This window comes from Lagenorhynchus albirostris, chromosome 10 (assembly GCF_949774975.1).
Source record: "Lagenorhynchus albirostris chromosome 10, mLagAlb1.1, whole genome shotgun sequence".
Taxonomy (NCBI): Eukaryota; Metazoa; Chordata; class Mammalia; order Artiodactyla; family Delphinidae; genus Lagenorhynchus; species Lagenorhynchus albirostris.
This window is the reverse complement of record NC_083104.1, coordinates 102,644,503-102,658,916: the sequence shown is the minus strand read 5'-3', so window position 1 is coordinate 102,658,916 and position 14,414 is coordinate 102,644,503. Positions and strand designations below refer to the sequence as shown.

The 14,414-nt window shown below is 46.1% G+C and overlaps 1 long non-coding RNA gene across 1 annotated transcript; it reads left to right on the top strand.

Annotated features, from left to right (window-relative positions):
- Window positions 1-396: 396 nt before the first annotated feature.
- On the top strand, window positions 397-10,198 carry LOC132527768 (uncharacterized). The gene is made up of 6 exons (XR_009543082.1): window positions 397-1,480; window positions 1,880-2,840; window positions 5,950-6,032; window positions 6,310-8,219; window positions 9,112-9,261; window positions 10,056-10,198. It is a non-coding gene; the product is annotated as an uncharacterized LOC132527768 (long non-coding RNA).
- The last annotated feature ends 4,216 nt before the right edge of the window (window positions 10,199-14,414 follow it).

Below are 14,414 nucleotides of genomic sequence, written 5' to 3'. Positions count from 1 at the left end.
TTCTTGCAGTATTTGTATGGTTTTTTCTGTTTTTCTGGGGTTTTTTTAAGGCTTTTTTTTTTTTTTGGATGTTGCGGGTAGGAGTTTATTAATTAATTTATGTATTTTTGCTGTGTTGGGTCTTCGTTTCCGTGCGAGGGCTTTCTCTAGTTGTGGCGAGCGGGGGCCACTCTTCATCGCGGTGCGCGGGCCTCTCACTGTCACGGCCTCTCCTGTTGCGGAGCACAGGCTCCAGATGCGCAGGCTCAGTAGTTGTGGCTCACGGGCCTAGTTGCTCCGCGGCATGTGGGATCTTCCCAGACCAGGGCACGAACCCGTGTCCCCTGCATTAGCAGGCAGATTCTCAACCACGGCGCCACCAGGGAAGCCCCTGTTTTTCTGTTTTGTTTTGTTTTTTACATTTAGACTGCTGATCCATTTAGAGCTGATCCTGGTGTTTGGGAAATGTAGATCCAACTTTTACTCTTTCAAATGGCTTTCCGGTTGTTCCAACTCCATTTGTTACAAAGGCTGTATTTTCACTGATGATTTGACAGGCCACCTTTATTACACACCAAATAGCTGTCTGCACGTTTCTGGACCCATATCCTGTTTCTGTATATGCCTGGCTCTGAACGTTATATCCAGCCACATCTGTCACTCTTTCAACTACAGAGCTTTCCTGATGCGAGTCGCTACCTGGTGCGGGGCAGTCTCCTCATCGCTCCTCTCTTTCAGGGTTTTCCTGGCTTTCTCTGCTTCTTTATTTTCCCATATGAACTTGAGAGTCAACTTGTCTAACTCTAAAAAAAAAAAAGTGCTGGTATATTTGTTAGAATCATACTGAGTTTACCTGTGGTGAATTAACATTGCTTCCTGATTTAGCTGTCCTCTCTGAAGGGGAGCAGAACATGCCACCCCAAAATGTGCCCCCCTGGCGTGTGCATTATTTTGAGCAGAAGGCAACCAAGACCCAGCAGACTCAGGAAAACCTTTAACCTCTCCCTTAACTGCCTAAAAGAATGTAGATAGGGGGCCTAGCCCAGAAAGAGAGCTGTGACCAGAGATAACTTTTCACCTGAAAGACTTACCTGCACAGTGGGGCAGACATCTGCTCTCCTTACGGTCCAGTGAATGCCCCCACGCCCCGCCCCGTGAAGCCCCGCCCCACCCCATTCCTTAGCTCAGGATGGCATATAAGCCTCAACTGCCTGTCTGTCTTTGGGTCTTATATTTTCATGGGACTCCCATATATGAAACTAAATTTGTCTTTCTTCTGTTAATCTATCTTATGTCAATTCAACTATTAGACCAGCCAAAGAACCCAGACAAGTAGAAGGGAAACTCTGACGGTCCCCTGCACAGCTGAGAACAGGCTCTGTCTATTTACTCAAATATATTTTTTTGTTTTTCAGGACTGTTGAAGGTTTCTTCATAGAAAATTGGCATATTTATTATTTAGTTTACTCCTAGTTATTTTATCTTTCCGGTGATATTATAAGTAAGCACGTTTCTTCCATTATGTTTTACAACTGGCTTCTGTTTGAATAGGAGAACATTGTTTTTATGTGTTAACTTTATAACTTGCTGCCTTACTGAATTTTCTTACTATTTGGATGAGTTTTTTTTTAATTGATTCTTTTGAGTCCTTGAGTCCTACAGCTATATTATATCACCTGCAAATAGAGATAGTTGTATTTCTTCCTCCAATTTTTATGTCTCTGACTGTTTTCTCCTGTTTGATTGCAGTGGCTAATACCTCTGATAGAGTAAATTACTTAACCTACCTACATTTTAGTATGTTAATACCTAGAAAATAAAAAAAATAAGCACAGGAAGCCAGCGTGACTCCACAAAAGAACAAGTCATTCCTAACCTCATTTGCTTTTTCTAAAAATAGGTTTCGGCTTCCCTGGTGGAGCAGTGGTTGAGAGTCTGCCTGCCGATGCAGGGGACGCGGGTTCGTGCCCCGCTCCGGGAGGATCCCACGTGCTGCGGAACGGCTGGGCCCGTGAGCCATGGCCGCTGAGCCTGCGCGTCCGGAGCCTGTGTTCCGCAGTGGGAGAGACCGCAGCGGTGAGAGGCCCACGTACCGCAAAAAGATAAAAAATTAAAAAAATAAAAAATAAATAAAAATAGGTTTACTTGGCAGGGAGACCTAGGCAGGGGTTCTGTAGACCAGTATTCTCTACCACCCTGTCTGGATTCAAATTAGGTTGGAGAACTGTTTCCAAATTATGTAGGCTAAAAATCCTAGGCTCAGTATCCTTCTAGAAAGATTTCTCTTAGCATAAAGTTGTCGAATGCATATTTATCACATTTTCATAACTTAATATCTTAACAGGCTTTTAATGAAAAACAGAATCAAACCCAAAAGTAATCAGATATTTAAAAATAGATGATGTGAGCACACAATTGAAGAACTACTCCGATCACAGGTCGTGTGTGACAAAGGCCTGGGTCTCAATTGTCTCTAACCAAGCATGAAACACCAGCTTGATGTGGTTTCACTGGAAATGCTTACGAGATTTCCACCCCCCCCCATTAGCCACTGATTTACAGAGGGAAGAGGTTGCTGGCATTCTTTAAACAAGACCCCTGGCAAACAGGCTCCAGAGCCTCACGGCTGAAGATCTAAAGGTCATCACTCCACCGTTCCTCAGAGCGCTTCCGTGCTTTTTCTCCGCTCTTCCTGATTCCTGTTGTTCAGTCATTAACTCGCCGATGGAGAGTGTCACACTCTCTCTGGACCACAGGCCACGAGGAGGATGGAAAGGCAAGGAACTCCTGCGTCTCACCCGCATCTTCGTTTCCCTCAAGGCTTTTCCGTGTTTGGACCTTCACTCACAGAATGAGCCATGGTAATTGTCTTGGAAGCTGAGTTTGGGGGGGTCAATGGTGAGGAAAGAGCACCCCAGCCTGTTTGCAGAAGGACGCACACAGTTATTGCTCAGTAGGACTTGGTGATTCACTGGTGTCTAATGTTTACAGAATTCACCTCAGATATAACAATGATGTCAACAAAAATGACTCCAGAGAATGCCGTTTTCTTTCTGATCCCAGCTAATTGGTCCCTGCTGCCAACGCTGACAGAACATCTGGCCTTCACTCAGCAATAAAATGGCATTTTCTTTCCCCAAATGTCCCTGGATGGGGAACTGGTTTGAAGTCCATTTCAAAGGACTTCAGTACTCACTGTAAGATAAAAGGAAACAGAGCCTTTCCGGTGTGGATCAAGCAGTCTGCATTTACAGTCAGTCATGTGGAAACAGAGATGAACGAAATCTTGATCATGGTTTCTAAACACAGCTCATTTTATTTATGAATTTGGGATTGTTACAGGTCAATGTTTTCTTTCATTGTGTTTTAGTTTTGAAAATAATCCTTCTTTCAAATGTTGGAAATAATTTGTTGGACAAAACACTCAAAAAGCATGTTGTGACCCGTATCCAGGTCATTTAACACAAGTCAGTTTTGACATTAGAGCACACGCAGCAACTCACGCACGACCCGACCACAGAGCAGCCAGTAAACATCTCCCTTAGCCAGTGCATTTGTCCTGCTGACATTTCAGCTCCAACACAAAAGGAGGAGAGGGTGGTCCTCTCCTAACTCTGGGCCTCTCACTGTGACTCTTGTGTCATTAATGCATTCCACGTGCATTTCTCAGTATTGCGTGGATTGACTGACTTGCAAAACGTAAAGAGCGTTTCTGCTTCACGTGCGTGGTAGGGATGGATTTGGATTGACTTAGCCACGTCTTTTAGAAATCAGACCACAGTGAATGAGCCAAGAAAGGTCGTCTCTAAATAGGCAACTGGGGCCTTAGATAAGCAACAAAAACTTACCCTAATGGGTTAAACCATCCATGATTAGGTCAATTGCTTACTAACCCAAGCTAATTACATGGATATTTACCACACATCTATAATGCAAAACTCTGAGGCTGGTCCAGGGCTAGCTAGAACCTCTGCTCTCCAAACAGGGGCATAAAATAAGTTCCAGGCAACTATCTACATCTATCCGGTTTCCGTAGAGACAGTGAACACTGCAATGTTTCCTACAAACAACAGAAGTCCTCCAAATGACATAGAGCATGTTCTGTCAGCAACCTATGATACTTAGCTCTTCATATCTTTTTTTTTTTGGCTGCGTTGGGTCTTCGTTGCTGCGTGCTGGCTTTCTCTAGTTGCAGCAAGCGGGGGCTACTCTTTGTTGAGGTGCGCGGGCTTCTCACTGCAGTGGCTTCTCGTTGCAGAGCGCGGGCTCTAGGCGCGTGGGCTTCAGTAGTTGTGGCATGTGGGCTTAGTTGCTCCGCAGCATGTGGGATCTTCCTGGACCAGGGCTCGAACCCGTGTCCCCTGCATTGGCAGGCGGATTCTTAACCACTGTGCCACCAGGGAAGTCCCCAGTGACTTCCTTTTTTTTTCAAACCAGAAACCACCTTTCACATTCAGATGCTTGGACTCATAGCACCTTCATACCCTTGAAGCCCCACGAGGTAGCAGAGCTGGAAAACCCCAAACTCCATGTGTTAGACATTTATTGTACTGAGTACTGTATCAGGTCATAATGGAGTTGAGGAATAAAGCACGGTCCTTTCCCTTCTCGCCCTTCAGATGGATGGGAAAAAGAGATTGTGTCTCAGTGTAGTGGGCGGCGGCTCTGATGGGCACGCACACAGCATGGTGGGAACAGAAGGACGGAGCCAGCGATGATGCCGTGGGGCTTGGGACAGATTCACGGGGGTGTCAGGGGAGCTGGGTCTTGGGGGAGGGGTGACTGTCCAGGTGGAGAGAGGAAGAGGAGCCGCCCAGGCAGGGTCACTCCCGGGAGTGTGTGAAAGGGCTCCCGGGAGGTGCTTTCAGGGTGGGGTACAGGATGTGGGCCGGGGAGTGGCCAAGGTGAGGCCAAGTAGGGTTGAAAGGGTCGGGCTGGGCTGGGCTGGACTGGAAAAAGCCCCGAGGCCGTCCTGAGGAACTGGGGTCTTATCTGTCAAGCAATGAGGAACCGTTGTAGGATTCTAACTGAAGGAGTAACATGACTCATTCTTTTATTCACTCATTCGTTTCCTTCCCTCCCTCCCTTTTCACCTGACTCTAGCACTGCCCTTGGGATGGGTTGGACGCAGAGCAAGGAGTAGCAGGGCCACTTAGGAGTGGCCCTCAGGGACATGAGCACAGGCAGGTGGGCCTCAACCCACCGGCGGTAATGCTGGGGAGGCCGGGGCTGATGAGGGGGCAGAAATCGCAGGATCTGATGACCAGGTGGCCTGCGGGGAGGGACCAGGGAAAGAGTGGAGTTCCAATTACCCAACTCGGATAATTGGATTCAAGGTGATGTAATTACCTGAGAGAATATGAGGGGAGGAGAGGGGAAGGTCAGATAAAGAATTGGTTTGAGTCAGAAGGGGCTCATGGTGAAGGTGTCCAGGAGACGGTAGGAACAGACTCAGGTACGGGATGAAGGTGCTGGAAGCCGTGCGCGGGTTGTGCTGGCCCACAGCCAGGAAGATGGAGGGGGGGACAGGAAGACGCTGGGCTGTGGGAAGCAGGGCCGGTAGGTATAGCATCAGCTGCTGGTCCTGGAGGAAGCAGAGAGTGAGGACGGGAAGAGGCAGCTTCTCGCTGCAGGTCAGCAGTCCCCTCAGTGACAGTGGGACAAACACCAGGGTGCGTGGGATCCGGGCACGGAGAGGTGTGGAGGTAGCTCTTTGGGAGGGGGAGAGAGTGCTGGCCAGAGCTGCAGGTAAGCTGGAAGGAAGGTGTGTGTTTTAAGGACGGAACAGAGCTGAGCACGTCATTTGCTTTCCAAAGAGCGACAATCAGAAACAACCATAAGGTACTAGGAACTTAGGAAATTGATTTAAAGGAAACTCTAAACTGAAAAATGATTGTTCTGTCCAGAGGACAATAGTGAAGCAAAGCAACGCTGCTTATTTCGAGCTTGATAAGTATTTGTGTTATTTAGGTCTTTCATCTAATGGCTCAGCTGAAAGTTGCATTTTCCAGCCTGACACGTTAACCCAGCACCTGAAGGACAGGTGCCCAGAGGTGAGGCTCTGCAAGGCTTAGAGGGGGCTCATCTATGCTGTGAATGACCTGAAACCTGGAAGATGTTCTTCAGAATCTGGGTTTCAGTCATTTTACTTTATTCAATTATTTTGCAATTATACTGTCACTTAAAATCTGAGTTAAATTAAGAGAATCTTGTTACTTGAGTTTTTTTAATATTCCTCATCATAAATTTTTAAGATATAGTTAAGTACCTGAATAGAGGTTTCTCTCGCTCGCTCTCTCACTTTTTCTCTCTCTCTTTTTTCTCATCTAGAGAAGCTGACTTTCTCATCTGGTCGGGAATCACCTGGGAGATCCATTTCACAATGCAACGCAGAGCGAGATGAACCAGAACCTGCTGTCTGGGATAGGGTATGCGAGGGTGCAGCTGACCCTGGCAGCCTTGCCCTGAGGCCCCAGGTCACTGCTGAAGGGAGCTGGATGAATCTGCATGAGGAACTCAAGAACTGCCTCCTCAGATGCCAAATTAGCAGACCTAGTGGCTTGACCAGAGCAGTCCTGATGGGGCCCTGTGGCGACGAAGCTGCTCAAACTAAACAAGCAAACAAAAAAGAAACTGTGGCGAGCAGGGCTCAGCTGTCACGAGGCCACTTTCAGCCAGTCTGTGCTGCCTGGGGAGCACCAAGACCCCCCAGCTGCTGCCCCCATGGCACGGGGGCTGGAATGGGACCTGCTTTACAGAGCAGTGGCCTTGGAGATCCAGGAGGGTGCCTTCTCGGCCAGGCTTAGTGCTCGGGGAGTGGGATGCCCTTGAAGACTCACTGGGTTTCCCACAAAGGGCAGGGGGTTTGATTGCAAAACGCAGGCTTGGGTACGTTGACCTGAAGCAAATAGATGGCCAGGTTTTCTCCAGCAAAGATGCGTGTATTCAGGATCAGCAGAGAATTGCAATTCGGGGGCTCAACCACGGCAGCCACGTGCAAGTGCCCACGCGGCAGAGGAAGGAGACACTTATAGGCGGGACAAGGGAGGAGGCGGGCTTAGTAAACAGAGCCGCAGCCTTTCATTGGCTGAGTCCTGGAGGGAAAGAGTGGGAGTCTTTCTTCTGTTGAGCTGATCTGTCAGTGCAGGGGTAAGAGCGCCCCCTGCTGGTCTCCCGACTCTGTTTAACAGGTTTCCGTTCATTCATGTTTTACAGCAGTCACAGGACAAAAGCCAAAAGGGACATGAGATATGCATTTTCATTATTCCTGCGTGGGGAGGGTGGTCAGAACATTGTCCTTTTTAAACAAAGCAAGTGGTTCCAGCATATTCTAGACTCCCATCCAGCCTGAGGTAGAGGACCTCAGCCCCTCATCAGGAAGAAGGGCAAGGGTCGAGGGAGGGGCTCCATCATCCGCCCCTCTGTCATTCTGCCGCCTTCCCCTCCCCGACCCCAACTGCCACCAGCACACATGCTTCCTCTCTCTTCCCAGGGCCATCCCACCTCCAAGGCAACGTGAGACCTGCACGAGGACCCTGGGGCGCTCTCCTCCTGTGGGCTGTCTGAGCAGCACCACGGCCAGGTCCTGGGGTCATCTACGGCGTTATTCCTGGCGAAACTTGATGTTTGCGCATCGCCTTTAATAACTTTATTACCTGAACCACCCAGCATGCATGAAATGGCAACCGTGACGCACTAGCTGGTGCTGTGACTGTTTATTCATTCCACAAACTTTTATTGAGCACCTACTCTATAGACCAGGAGTTACACTAGGGTCTGGAGACGTCGTGGTAGGGGACGCGGTCCCTGGCCTCACGATACCAGATAGATATTGTGAGATAATAGAAAAAATGTGCACTGGAGTCTGCCACCGGTTCCTGGCACAGGGCTCCGGAGCCCTTGTAATTTCCTAAGTGATGAGAACACGAGGAGCATCTCTTGTTCTAATATTTGGTCTTTGATCCCCGTTCCTGACACAGAGCTCCTGAAACCCTGGTAATATCCTGGGTGATAGGAGTGTCTTTTGTTCTAATGAGGTGACTCTGGGCGGGCTCCTGGTTGAGGGCTGCTCACTGGAAAGACCCACCCGTGATTAGAAGCTTGGAATCTTCAGCCCCACCACCCCACATTCTCTTGAGAAGGGAGAAGATCTGAAAAATGGAATTAATAATGGATCATGCCCACGTGAGGAAGCCTCCGTACGTAAAATCCCACTAGCGTGGGGTTCAGAGAGCTTCCAGGTGGGTGAGCACAGCCACACGGAGGGGGGTGACGCACCCCAACTCCAGGGGGACAGAGGCTCCTGCGCTCAGGACCCTCCCAGACCTCGCCCTGTGCATCTCTTCATCTGTCCTTTACTATATCCTTTCATAAACTGGTAAACGTTCGTGTTTCCCTGAATTCTTTGAGGCACTGCAACAAATTAACCCACCCTGAGGAGGGGGTCGTGGGAACCTCTGATTTGTAGCCAAATCCTACAGAAGGTGCGGGTAACTTGGGGACTTGTGACCGTCATCTGTGGGACAGGGAGCAGCCTTGGGGGCTGAGCCCTTAACCTGTGGGATCTGACGCTGTCTCCAGGTACACAGTGTTAGAATTGACTTAAATTGCAGGACACCCAGCTGGTGTCATGGGAATTGCTTGGTGTGGTGTGGGAAAACCTCCCACACATTTGGTGACCAGAAGCGTCAGAAGTGAGGTGCTTTGTACGAGAAATAAAGAAGAGAAACATGGGAGGGAAGAACCGGGTTATTCTCTATTCGGGAAAAGACTGAACTGAGGTTTTTCCTTATACGGATATGCAAATAAATGACAGTTGACGTGGTATGTGCTGTAATGACGCTAAGCCTGAGGGGCAGGAAAAGGAGAAGCAGCTAGAAGTCTGGCTGGGGCGTTAAGAAGGGGTCCCAGAATCCATGACACTCAGCTGAGATCTGAAGAATGAGGATGAGCCCAGGGGACACCCAGGAGGAGAGAATTCCAAACTAGGGATGGGGAAACTCACCAAAGGGCTCATGGTTGAGGAGGCAGATAACCTACTATTGCTGGACCACTAAACATGAGGCAGTTCAGGCTGGACACCTATGAAGGGCCTCATCTGTCAGGCCAATAAATTCGTGTTTTATCTTACAGGCTGCGGAGAGTCCCTGAAGAATTCCGAGCTGTGGGGTCACGGAAGCAGAGTTATGCATCGGGAAAACGGCTCTGCAGCAACGCAGACAGATGGGATGCAGAGGTCGGGAGTATCTGGGCCGCCATGCTTCAGGTGAAAGGTGGCAGGTGGTGAGCAGGGCTGTGGCCGGGGGTGGAGGGCATGGAAGGGAGAGCTGGTTAAGAAGAACTCAGGCAGGTCCTGGGGGTTGTTGCGGGGGGGGAGGGGGACCTAACATGATTTCCAGATTGCTCACTTGGACCAGCAGATGGTTGGCCATGATATTGCTCTGAAATTGTTCTACTTTTTCCTGGAACAAACGAGGTTAGCAGAGCGTGACTATAATCTACTGTCCCTAAGGTCTGGGAAAAACACAGGCAATATACATTTGCACTGAGGTAGAGCATGTAACATCAGCAGAATCGTCTCCACTTAAAGCCTCTTTATTTAAAAAGCCTAACATGAATTAAAAATGCACACAGGTGCCTTTGGGATGATTGCTCAATATCACAGCTTATAATTGGTAGGGCTTTGCTCTGAACACTTCCCTACTTCAGGTTTAACCAGAAGGAAGTAGGTACGGACGTGAGAATGAATAAACCAGTTTCCCTGGAACATAGTTCCCACGAGGGCAGGAGAAGCAGTTCCTTTAGAGCTTAGGTGAGAAACAGTCAAAGGGAAGACTGAGTGCAAGGCTAAAATTTTTTAAATTAATTCTACAAGCAATAGGAAGACAGTCAAGCTTTCTGAGTATTGTGTGACAGAGAAAAGAAATGATTTAGAAAACATAATTACCCATGACATTTGGAATGGCCAGAATATAGGAAAGTCTATTGCAGGGAAATAAATTAAGAAACTGTTACAACATATCATTACGTGGTGGTGTGGGCCTGAATTAAATTATACATAATCCTTAATTCCCCAGATTCCCCTCGATGACTCCCCGCAAACCAAGTATCTCAGTTTAATGTTAACTTTTCAAAAAAAAGAAAAAAGAAAACCTCTCAACAAAGAAAAGTCCAGGACCAGGTAGCCCACTGGTGAATTCTAACACTGAGCCTTCTCAAATTCTTCTAGAAAATTAAAGAGGAGGGAGGACTTCTGAACTCATACCCTGATATCAAAGCAAGACAAAGACATCACAAGAAAATAAAACTGCAGGATAATATTCCTTATGAATATTGATGCAAAAATCCTCAACAAAATACTAGCAAATTGCATCCAACAAGATATTAACAGGATTATACATCATGACCAAGTGGGATTTAGTCCAAGAATGCAAGGGTGGTTCAACGTAAGAAAATCTATCACTGTCATACATCACATGAATAGTATAAAGAGAAAAAAAAAAACATGATCATCTTGTGAAAATGAAAAAAAGAAACCTCGTTTAAAACATTTATAGTCAGTTGATTTTGATAAGGGTGCCAAGTCCATTCAATGCGGTAAAGAATATTCTCTTCCATGGAAGATGCTGGGACAACTGGATTCCCACTCACAAGGATGAAGTTCTACCCTTACTTCACACCACATACAAAAATAACTCAGAATTGATCAACAACCTAAATACAAGGCTAGAACTATACAATTGTTAGAAGAAAACATAGGAGTAAATGTTCATGACCTTGGGTTTGGCAATGGGCTCTTAGATATGACACCAAAAGCTCAAAGCAAAAACAACAAAAATAAATAAAATAAATAAATTGGATTTCATCAAAATTAAACATTTTTACGTGTCAAAGGACATTAGCAAGAAAGTAAAAGACATTGGAAAGCAGGCTTGAATTAAGGGCCAACCAAGATGCATGCAGACACAGGTGTGCTGTATATGTACTTTGAATCGCGTTAATGTGCTTCGAAGGCTACTCTGGTACCCTTACAGGGGGGCAGAGTTCGTTCTATGGTCATTGCTGTTGTTTGCTGCTGCCTGCAAAGCTGAACAGAGGATACAAAGAGGTGCTCATCTCAGCACGCCTTCAATTCTCAGCTCCTTGCGAAATAGACTCCATTTTTATACAGTTTGTGGTTTTGATTTACGGGGTTTTTTTTAATCTTATGAAAAATGAATAACCTCCTACTTCCCTACACCCGCTTTTAGCCCTATCATTGGGGATACTTCTCTTTAACTCATTATCATAGTTAAAGGTGGGCTCTGGAGCCAGACTGCTTTGCATCTTAACTAGACTCTTTGGACCTCAGTTTTCTCATCTGTAAAATGGAAATAACAGTAGGAACTGCATTATGGTGCTGTTGGGATTAAGTCAGTTAATCCATGTAAAGAACCTTCCATACTGATAGAACACAGTAAGTGCTCTGTAAGTGCTAATGGGCATTACCCCATACTATTCTTATTTCTAATAATTACCCAGAAATATTAAGTGCCCTTTTAGCTTGTCCTCGAGTAGCAGGGAGCAGTCAGTTCACATTCCCTCACCCAAGGTTCATTACTGAGTCATAGATAAAGTAGGAAGAAAAGTCATAGAACAGAATTTTGGCTTAATTATATTTGCAATTCCAGTGGTACAATCTTGAAAGTACCTTTTCCTTCTAATTTTTAAGCAAACTTTCACCCATCTACATCACTGTGTACCATGAGAGCCTAATAACTCTAATCATACGGTTGCCAAGATGCTCTGACTGGTTTGGGGTGGAGAGAGGGAGCTCAAGCTTTGCTTGGGTCCAAGTATTACATGCAAAAGTAATTTTGAAAAGCATGTTAAAGTTGCCAGTATTTGGTTGTCAACTAAATCTTAGTTAAAATGTGAGAAGCTTTTGTTCTCATTTTTAAAAAAATTATTTATTTATTTTTGGCTGTGTTGGGTCTTCGTTGCTGCGCGTGGGCTTTCTCTAGTTGCGGTGAGCGGGGGCTACTCTTCGTTGCGGTGCGCGGGCGTCTCATTGCGGTGGCTTCTCTTGTTGCGGAGCACGGGCTCTAGGCACGCGGGCTTCAGTAGTTGTGGCGCACGGACTCAGTAGTTGCTGCACACTGCCTCTAGAGCGCAGGCTCGGTAGTTGTGGTGCACGGGCTTCATTGCTTCGCGGCATGTGGGATCTTCTCGGACCAGGGCTCGAACCCGTGTCCCCTGCAGTGGCAGGCGGATTCTTAACCACTGCGCCACCGGGGAAGCCCTGTTCTCATTTTTGATGAGTCAGTTATTCATGGCATGACTGGCCATTTAACATCAAAAACCTATTTAATCACAAAGAGTTTTTATTTGAATCTAATCTCCAGATTACCATTTTGTTGGGACAATATCCACTTAAGACTTATTAATGCAAAAAGCCAATTCATAATATGTCGTCATTAGAATTCCAGCCACAGCTTTTGAGGAATCAAGATTGATCACTGTCGACAAGCAGCAGACCGTCCCAAAGCACCACAGGAAGTGAAAGTTCTCAGAAAGCAGGGGTTTTGTTAGGAAATCAACACAATAGCTCATTTCATAATGAAGCTAGCAGGGGTCAGTGTCTTTTAGTTATGTTTGAGAAAAACCATAAAATTGCCTCATGAGATTTCAGAGTTTGGACGATCTTCAGTTGGAGACAAAAGACACCTTGAAAACACAAAACATCTACTCACCCCAAAATGTCCACAGAAACCTGAAAATATTCAGACACCCAACATGTTCCCTGAACACGTTCCCTGCCTGTGCCTCCAAACCACCTCCAAGTTCTTTTCCTTGGGAACTCAGCAGCAAGGTAGAAGTAACAATAGAAAGGAACTAAGAAAAAACTCTGGTCAATTGTTTTTAGAGAAATAGGGCCAAAAAATAGTGAAAGGCAACCTACAGAATGGGAGAAAATATTTGCAAATTATGTATCTGATACTACCCAGAATGTATAAAGAACTCTTATCATTCAACAACAAACAACCCAATTAAACAATGGGCAAAGGACTTGCATAGACATTTCACCAAAGAAGGTGTACAAATGGCCAATGAGCCCAAGAAAAGATGCTCAACATCATTAGTCATCACGGAAATGCAAAACAAAACCACAATGAGACACCCCTTCAGACGTTAGGGCCGGTATAATGATAACCAAAAAAGCAACATAACAAATGTTGGTGAGAAACGTGGAGGAATCAGTGGGAATGTAAAGCGGTGGAGCCACTGTGAAAACCAGTTAGGCAGTTCCTTAAAAAGTTAAACAGTTACCAGATGACCCAGCAATTTCACTCCTAGGTATACACCCAAAGGATTTTTTTTAAAGGGACTCAGATACTTGTGCACCAATATTTATTGCAGCATTATTCGCAATAGCCAAATGACCCAAGTGTCCATCAACATATGAAAGGATAAACAAAATGTGGTCTATTCATAAACTGGAATTGTATTCAGCCATAGAAAGGAACGCAGCTCTGATACATGTTACGATACGGATGAACCTTGAAAACATTTTTTTTTTTTTTTTTTTTTGCGGTACACGGGCCTCTCACTGTTGCGGCCTCTCCCGTTGCGGAGCACAGGCTCCAGACATGCAGGCTCAGCGGCCGTGGCTCACGGGCCCAGCCGCTCCGCGGCATGTGGGATCTTCCCGGACCGGGACACGAACCCGTGTCCCCTGCATCGGCAGGCGGACTCTCAACCACTGCGCCACTAGGGAAGGCTAACCTTGAAAACATTTTGCTAAGTGAAGTAAGCCAGACACAAAAGGCCACCTATTGTATGATTCCATTTGTATGAAATATCTAGAACAGGCGAATTCATGGAGACAGAAAGAAGATTATATGTTACCAGGACCTGGGTGGAGGGGGGAGTTACTGCTTAATGAGTACTGAGTTTCTGTTTGGGGTGATGAAGAATTTTTGGAAATACAACTAGTGATGTTGCATAACATTGTGAATGTAATTAATGCCACAGAATTGTGTACTTAAAATGGTTGAAATGGCAAATCTTATATAGATTTTACTACAATAAAAAAAATAACTATGTTATTGGGAAGAGTTTGTTTCCAAAAAGAAAGGGGATGCTGTTAGCAGAGGGAAAGAAAAGTCATTAAATAAAACCAAAAGTAACTACTTCTCTAGGAGAAAGTTCAGGCTACTTCGATTAGTCTTAAGGTAGCCCTCGATGTTAACTTTCATCTGAAACACAAACAGGGGGAGTTGGGGAGAAGAGGTAGTATACAGCTGGCTTAACTGCCCCCTTGCCTGGGATGCCTAAGCCTGTGCCTGCATTTCTTCACAGCAAGGGGAGCCCCTAGTGGCGATGCTTATTGCTGATGCTAAACCTATTTATCTCGTTTTAAGAGCACCACCTCCTCCTTGGATTAGGATACAAAT